We start from the raw sequence: 8529 nt of genomic DNA on the forward strand, positions 1-8529 counted from the left end.
CTGAGGAAGAAAAAGAAATACATGTCGCTTTGGTCACGAAAGCAACAGGATACGTTCGAAAGAATTATGAGGAAAAGTGCTTCTATAATTGGTGGGTGTCTGAGTGGTTCCCTGATGAGCCGGAGTCGGATCAAGTGATGGATGATACACTCCACGTTGCTGCATTTTTAGCGTTGTGGCTATCTAGAGATATTTTTGATGATGACTCTGGAAAGAAGGAGATAAGGCAGAAGCTCATCAAATTTTCTATTAAACTAGTGAAAGGCGTTGCTCTTCCCATTGGCAGTTTGTTTCTTGGCTCTTTTTACACCCATCTGGATCGCTTGGTAGCGGACATCTACGTATCTAATGGGTACATGAAAGTAGACTCGTATATCCATGTCGCCTTTCTCCAGGCATGGTTGTGGGAGCATTTCAAACATTATGCCCCTAACCCGAAAACCTCATTTCCCGATACATATGGCGGCTCTAGGATACTCCGTTGGTTGGAGAGGCGTCCAAGACCTGGCTCAAAGCTCATTGATATTCTTGATAACGCACATGCAGTTAATTTTCGTCCTTGGGATCCGGCCCACGCCTCCATAGTTCATCCAGACACTTTTGCTTCCGCACCGAATGTGATATTGCATTCTGCCGACGAGAATATGAGCATCGGAGAAACTGTGTTCTTTCGAAGCTGCATACCTGGGTATGTGCCATCTTTTTTCAGAGGGTCTTGTGGTGTAGTCTCTTACAACATTGACAGAGTTGCTCGATATATGGGCTTTGATCAAGGAGTCCCATTCCGTCGCCCAACGACAACTCCAGATGAATTGTTACCCGCCATTCTTGATTACAACGTCTTTGCACCAGATGAAAGCCTTCCCTTCTTGCTCCCAGAATGAAACCTTTGACGACTCCCAAGTATAATATCTTATGGAAAGATGAGTTTCACTCCATTCATTAGTTTGTGCAGGATGTTGTGACAAATCCACGTGGAAAACCTTCCTCTGCGGTTCTAGCCAAGCATAAATTGCTGAAACAGCTTCCTTCGGGCAAGCGAAAATCCTCTAGATCGGATGCAGATAGTCCCCAGAGAAAGGAGCGAAGGTCGAAAAGTCATGCAAGTGGCTTCCAATCGGATTCGACGGCTCTTGTGACATTCAGTTCTTTCAACACGCAAGTATGTATGATCTTCTTACTGGTTTGGTTGAATTGCATAAATCCTCCACTTTGCCGCTGAACATCTGCTCTTCTTTTAACTCAGGGTCTCGAAAATTCGAACGTCTTCTCCAGACTTTCCCAGGGTCGGAAAATGGCGCCTCTTGAGGAAGCGGCCAGCGACACTGAGTCTCTTGAAGGTGGGGAAGAAGTTGGAGAGAAGGAAAGCTCAAGATCTGGTGGAAATGAGAAGATCACTTCTGAATGTAGCGATGAGTCTTCTTCCAGTGAGCCCTCAGACGAGTCGGTGAGTTTTCACACGTTTTTCGTCTTGGACTTATTTATTTATATGGAGCAAATATTCAATTGGTGATATCACAGGAAGAAACCGCTTCTGAAAGTAACCTCGAGATGGAGATTCGTGGAAATGAAGATATAACCGTGTCTCCAATCATGGAAACCGTACCCCCTGGTAATATGGAGATTGAGATTGATCGTCGTGAAGATGTTGTTGTGTCCCCAATGGCGGAAAACGCTATTGTGATGACGGGCGAGATTGTTCCCAAAGAACCCTTGTTGGTTACGGTCTCAGCTGCAGGCGCCGCTTTCGTCCCTCCATTCTTGACTCCTTATGAAGATCACGTGCTGATTGGAGGTTTCAGTGTATAGTTAAGTATGAGGCGCTGTATACCAAGATATAGAAAAGGTATGGACATATTTCCACAACTAAAAAGATCACCAGCTGGTTTGCGTTAGTTAAGCGAGTGGAAGAAACATTATCTTCAATCCATGATATATGCAACGTGACTGGTCACACTGTTTCCGGAGATGTAATCTCAAGTTGGAAGTTCCATCGGGATATGTGTGTAGACTTTGAGTTTAACGTCTCCTGGTTGTGTGAGGGATTTTCTGAGATCCAAAGGCTACAGGCTGAAGCGGTTGATGGTCCTTCTGCGGATTTGATTAATCAACATGAGGAAGAAGTCGATTGTCCCAGGAATTGAAGCTGAAACAGGCGGCTCTTCAAAGCATGAAGGACATTTTCTCCAAGAAGAACGAGCCGTTGTTAGGCAATTCTCCTTGAATGTTTTTATTTTCTGAACTTCCTTTTTTTAGAGTCTTTTTTTTTTGAAAGGCAAAAGAAACGCCTAGTTCATGGTTTGATTTTCTGGTTTCTGGATTGATAGATGATTGTTTCTTATAAGAATTTTTGGATCATTTTGGAATAATGGCCCTTTGATCAATTGATATGTCAAAATCTGAATTGTGAACGTAGATAGCAAAATCATTTGGGAAAATTGTGAAACCGTGAATGTTACATGAGAAAAGGAGAAATATGCGATGATATGAAATCCTGAGTTGATTGGGTTATCGGCTTCCATTTGTAATTGTGAAAACCAAAACAATAAATCGTGTAAGCATTGTCTGACAAAACTTACTCGCTTTAGGGTCTTTCATCAAATTTGAATCTTCAAGGAGTAAATCCGAGTCTATATGTGATGCTCTCGTTGCCGCGAGAAGTCCCCAGTCATTCTTTATTGTCTGTGGAACATATTTATGTCAATCCACGGTAAGGCGGAGAATCTCTAGTCCCCAGACGTAATTCTCCTGAATCTTCATTTCCTTGGACGATGCGCTTCAAAGCATTGGATTCACCGGTAGGATGATGAAATTGAGAGTTGAATTTGTAACCGAGAGATTAATCTCCCACTATGGTCGCCAATTGTTTGTGGGTGAAAACTGTTTCTGCCGGTTTTGGTAAATTTATGTGTGGGTGAGAAACGAGTCTAGACCCTAAACAATGTACTGCATGGGCGTACTTTGATTCGAGAGATAAATCTGTAAAATCCTGGACTAAACCAAGAAATGGTCGTTCCAGGCTTTCTTCGGTCACAAAGTAAAGGAGAAGGGTTGGTCTTAGGGAGGGAAGCGAAGAAAGTGTTGAAACCAGAATAATTGATTCTGAAGGTGTGTTTGTTCATGATTTTATCTGAAAGTAGCAGAATGGAAAACTACCAGGTGACTTCAAGATACTGTGTTGTTGCCGACCAAACTCCTATTTGGTGAAAATAGGTGAAGCCTATTTATACAAGTCATATTGAAACATACCCTGGTCTCGTAGGAAGTGGAAACGATTGAGTGGTGGAAGAAAAGAGTAACGTGTAACCGTCAGACGTTATGCTTCCATGATGAAGGAATTGAATTAGTGTAACCGTCAAACATTATGCTTCCATGATGAAAGAAATGAATCTGTTTACACCGTTACTTTTCACCACCACTAATTGTGTCGCTTCATGACACTTTCTTGTAACGGGCGCATTGCACGCCGCACGCTGTAAACCGCCAGACCAATACCCTGATGAGCATCCCCCGTTTATGACATGTTTGATGTCTGGAGTTTTTTCGTGGAAAACATGTAGCACCTTGGTACGTGTGGCAAGTCAAAGTCAAGGGACTTACCGCAGGAAAATAACATGTAATGCTATTAGGCTCGTTTTGGCTGGTCGCCTAAAACTTTCCACAGCTTTGTCAGTTCGGTGGTGAACTTCAATGGCTGAGATCGCATCTCATGAAGGAGGGTAGTCGTTGATTATGGATACTTGGGTTGGCGCCTGGTAATGGCACGGTGGCATTTTGGTGTACGCCAGTGGCAGCATGGCATGGCTCGTGCATGCCAGTGGAACGGTGATACAAGTGGCACCTGGCGTAGCCATGGCCACTAGATTTAGGAAGCTGGTCGCCTGAAACATGCCACAAGTCTGTCAGTGGAGAACTTGGATGGCTGAGATTGCATCTAATGATGACGGGAAGCCGTTGATTATGGATACCTTCTATTGGCTCCTGGCGCAATGGCACCTTTAGTGCATGTCGGTGGCGTGCGGCATGGATGGCATAGTTTGTGCATGCCAGTGACACGATGTTGAAAGTGGCACGATGGTGAAAGTGGCGCCTGGCGTAGCCATGGCCACCGGATTTAGGCGTCTGGTTGCCTAAAAGTTGCCATACGTCTGTCAGTTCAGTGGCGAACTTGGATGGCTGAGATTGCATCTCATGAGGAAGGATGGCCATTGATTATGGCCACATGTTGTTGTATAGCGAAGTGGCGCTATTGGCATAGTGGCGCCTGGTGGAGCCATGGCATAGAGGCATGCTAGTGGCATGCCAGTGGAGTAGCCATGGCATAATGGCATGTTAATGGCGTAGTGGAACGCTAGTAGCCGTGGCATAGTGACGTTGTGGCATGGCCACGCCTGTGGCGTTTTAGCATGGCCAAAGCCAAGAATTGGCTCCAAGGCCAAAGTCAGGGCTTGGCGGCATGGCAAAGGCTAGGGTTTGGCGTCGTGGCCAAGATTAGGGTTTGGTGGCATGGTGTTGGACCCACATGTGGCGTGGCAACATTGTCCCTGTTGCTACAGCAATCCCAACGCTCTGGGAAACGTTATTTGGATTTGGTTGGCGTAGCAACTTTGCCCAAATTAGGGTTTGGCATGTTGAAACCCTAATTAGTGCGTGTGGCATGCGGCCGCGGCATGACGATACTTTTGTGAAAATGGCGCCATAGCTATACCAAAGTAGTTTTGGCAAGGCCATAGCGTGGAAACGACCACAAGAGTAGGGATTGTCGTGGGTGGCTATGATATGGCGCCAACCCTAGGGCTTCCTGGGTCTCACACGACTCGTGTCATGTTGTGGGGTCTAAGTGGCATAATTTGTGCCACGACTGGAGATTAGGGCTTTGGTTAATGCAAAGGCATGCTTTTGATCGGAAAACCTTAATCTTAAGCTTTTCATGGCGTTGGCCACGAACAGGAGGTAGGTTAGCACATAGGGTGGCATGCCGATCAATATGTTGTTATGGCTTGGCGCGTTTGGCTTTCCAGTTAGTATTGTGGCGCGTCAGGGTGTGTTTGGCCTTTAACGTATGGTGGCAAGTTTAGAGCGACTTGATTGGCCAAGAAAATGGGTCGGCCAAAAATAATGCGCGGCCACACCTCTAGTTCTTGTGGCGCATTTAAAGTGACCCGATTGGTCGATAAGAAGGAGAGGGGAATGGGCCCAGCCATAACTTATGTGCGCGTGGAGATTTTAAAGCGAACTGATTGGTCGAGGGAAATAGGGCCGGTTTTAGGATGGGGCGTGGCCAATGACGAGTGGCGCCAAGGCATGGCCACGCCTTCCTTTGCTGTTGCGGCTCCCTGTTTTCTGACTCTAGGCAAGGTTTTGCACCTACTAATCCATGACGGATTAATTACCTACTTTTCCTAGGCTTAGTTTCGACAAGCCACGTCTGGTATACTGCGAAATGCGCAAAATTAATTGATTGAATTCTGTGTGTTGACACAGAGTTCTTTAAGTTCATAGCCAGAGAGCAACATGTTTTCTGATTGAAAACCTTATGCAAAGACCTTATCCTTGATATTTGGAAATTTGTGCTACTCTGCTGCGAGTGAACACAAATTGTCATGCCATATCAACATTAAAGGTTCAGCCGGGGAACATAGCATAGAAAGCATACAAAGAAACTTATATTAGGTGAATATGGGCAAGGCGCCGAAATTTACAGAACATCTAGGATGGTTGCTTATGCGCCAGTCTGGATAAATTTCAAGTAAATATATTGAATGGATCAATAAATATACCAGTGTAGAGGTTAACACTCATGGCTCCATTTCCTTACAGAGTGACGTCACATCAGATACATGGTTTTACAATTTTAACACTAAGCTAAAAACCACCATCAATAGGATGAAACAAATGATTACTGATTATCGAATGGATTCTGGAACTATGAAAATATTTTGTGATAACTCAAGTGCGATTCGCATCACTGAGAATCTCTTTGAGCACTTAAGAGCAAAGCACATTGACATAAGGTATCATTTTATAAGAGAACTCTTTGAGAATGGTATTGTCAAAATTGAGTTTGTACCTTATAAATGAAAATTGATTGATATTCTTACCAAACCATTAAACACCTGAATGTTTCAAAACCTTCGGCAAGCTATTGGTGTCGTTTTAGTTCATTAATCCAAGGATATTTTTGCTCCTGTTTTTATTCACATATTTTTGGAAACATACCTTGTGATTCAGATATTTCAAATCTGAACTTGTTATCCATACTAGTGTACATCTTCCTACACATGTCTTCCATGAACCATGACTTTTGATGGTTTTCCAACGAGTGTTTATTAAAGGTGAAATTTACTTTGTGAGATTTGTTTTTCATATATCTCATTTTTTCTCATAGGTTAAGCTCTTAACTCTTACAAAAGAAGAGTAAACTATTTTGTGAATGGCAGTATCGATCTCTCCACGATTACACTTTTGTGAAAATACTGCTACATGATTCCATAAGATGTTCTCTAGGAACCTACTTACTTCCTTGATTGCATAACCGCCAGGGAATAAGTGGTGATCTTTATTGACAAAGGTAACAATATTATGTTTCTGTGTAACAACCAATTAATAGAGTGTGATTACCTCATTCTAGCAAAACTCTTTTCGAGTATTCTCATAAGTTGTTATCGCTACGGATATTCAACAACAAAGGTGTTGAATGAATCATGCATAACTATGGGTGCCAACGGGTCCTATCGGGTCCGGGTAGTATACTAAATACTCCCTATGAGTTAAGGTACGACAAGAAACATAACTTAAGTTATCTCCGTGTGTTTTGAAGTAAGTGTTATATTTTTAAATATCGAGAACAAAAAGGGAAATTTGATTCAAGGAATCTTCCTATGCTATGCATCTAATAGTCGCGGTTTCTGAGTATATAATCTTAGATCCAATGTCATAATGGAATCAGTAAATGTTATTATATATGATTTGAGAAATTTTCATCATGATAGCACTACTGCAGAGTTTCCTCTTGTGGAGACCACTGATAAAGTCAAAGATGCACCAACATAAAAAGAAGTTGTTCAAACAGTTTGTGATATTGATTTCTCTAGTGTCGAGGAGAAAAACCCCGAAAAGAGTGTCCCTATCAAACGTACACCTGCTCGGAATTTATGGGTTCGTAGGGATCATGATACCAACAATATTATTGGTGAAACAGACATAACTGCTAAGACAAGAGGTCATCTCCAAAATATATGCAATTATGCATGTTACTTATCTCAAGCTGAGCTCAAGAATATTGATGAAGCCTTAAATTATCTTGCTTGGGTTAATGTTATGCATGATGGGATTAATCAATTAAAGAGACAAGAGGTTGGGATCTTTTTCTTTGTCCATCCAATATAAATATTATGGGTATAAAATGGATATTTAAGAACAAGTCAGGCGAATACGAAACGGTGGTTCGAAATAAAGCAAGAATTTTTGCTCAAGGCTACTCACAGATTAAAGGAATATACTTTGAAGAAACCTTTGCTCATGTTGTACTCTTTAATCCATACATTTACTATTAGCTCATGCTTGTTTTCTTAAGATTAAGCTATATCAAATGGACGTAAAATCCGTATGATTAAATGGATTTTTAAGGAAGAGGTTTACGTAGCTTAACCTAAAGGATTTGAATGTCCGGAAAATCCCGATGATATCTTTAAGATCAATAAGGAATTATATGGATCAAAACAAGCTCTGCGATCATGGTATGAAAAGCTAACAATCTCTCTTCTTAGGAAAGGTTTTGCTAGAGGAGGGGCTGATAAAACGTTTTTTTTAATCAAATGGAGTGGAAAGGATGTCTTAATAGCTCAGATCTATGTAGATGATATCATATATGGATCAAAATCCATAAAACTTTCTAATGAATTCCAAACCTCTTTAGGAAATGAATTCGAAATAAGCAATGTTAGTGAATTAAAATACTTTTTGGGTTTACAAATTCAACAACATAAGGATAAAATTTATTTTTCTCAACAGAAATATTCCAAAGAACTTTTTATAAAGTTTCGCCTCAAAAAATCCAGTCCAAAGCTCACTCCCATGGCTAACACTTGGAAACTACAGCGAGACGATAATGATGTCAAAGTAGATCAAAAACTCTATAGATCCATGATTGAAAATCTGTTATACCTAACGACAACTAGACCTGATATTCTATTTAGTGTCGGTTGTTGTGCAATATTTCAAGCATATCCAAAAGAGTCTCATCTTGCAACTGTAAAAGGAATCATCTAATATGTTAAACATACTATTGGTTATGGTTTATCTTTAACATTTTGATACTAACACAGAAATTACTGCTTATTCTGATGCAGACTGGGCAGGTTGTGTGGAAGACAGAAATAGTACATCAGGAGGAATATTTCATGTTGTTATAAATCTTTTAGATTGGCATAGCAATAAAAAAAACTCATAGTACTTATACACACGTGAAATCGAATACATTGCTGCAGGTTCGTGTCATATCCAACTTTTATGGATGAAACAAATGAC

Source organism: Papaver somniferum, chromosome 3 (assembly GCF_003573695.1).
Source record: "Papaver somniferum cultivar HN1 chromosome 3, ASM357369v1, whole genome shotgun sequence".
NCBI classification, from domain to species: Eukaryota; Viridiplantae; Streptophyta; class Magnoliopsida; order Ranunculales; family Papaveraceae; genus Papaver; species Papaver somniferum.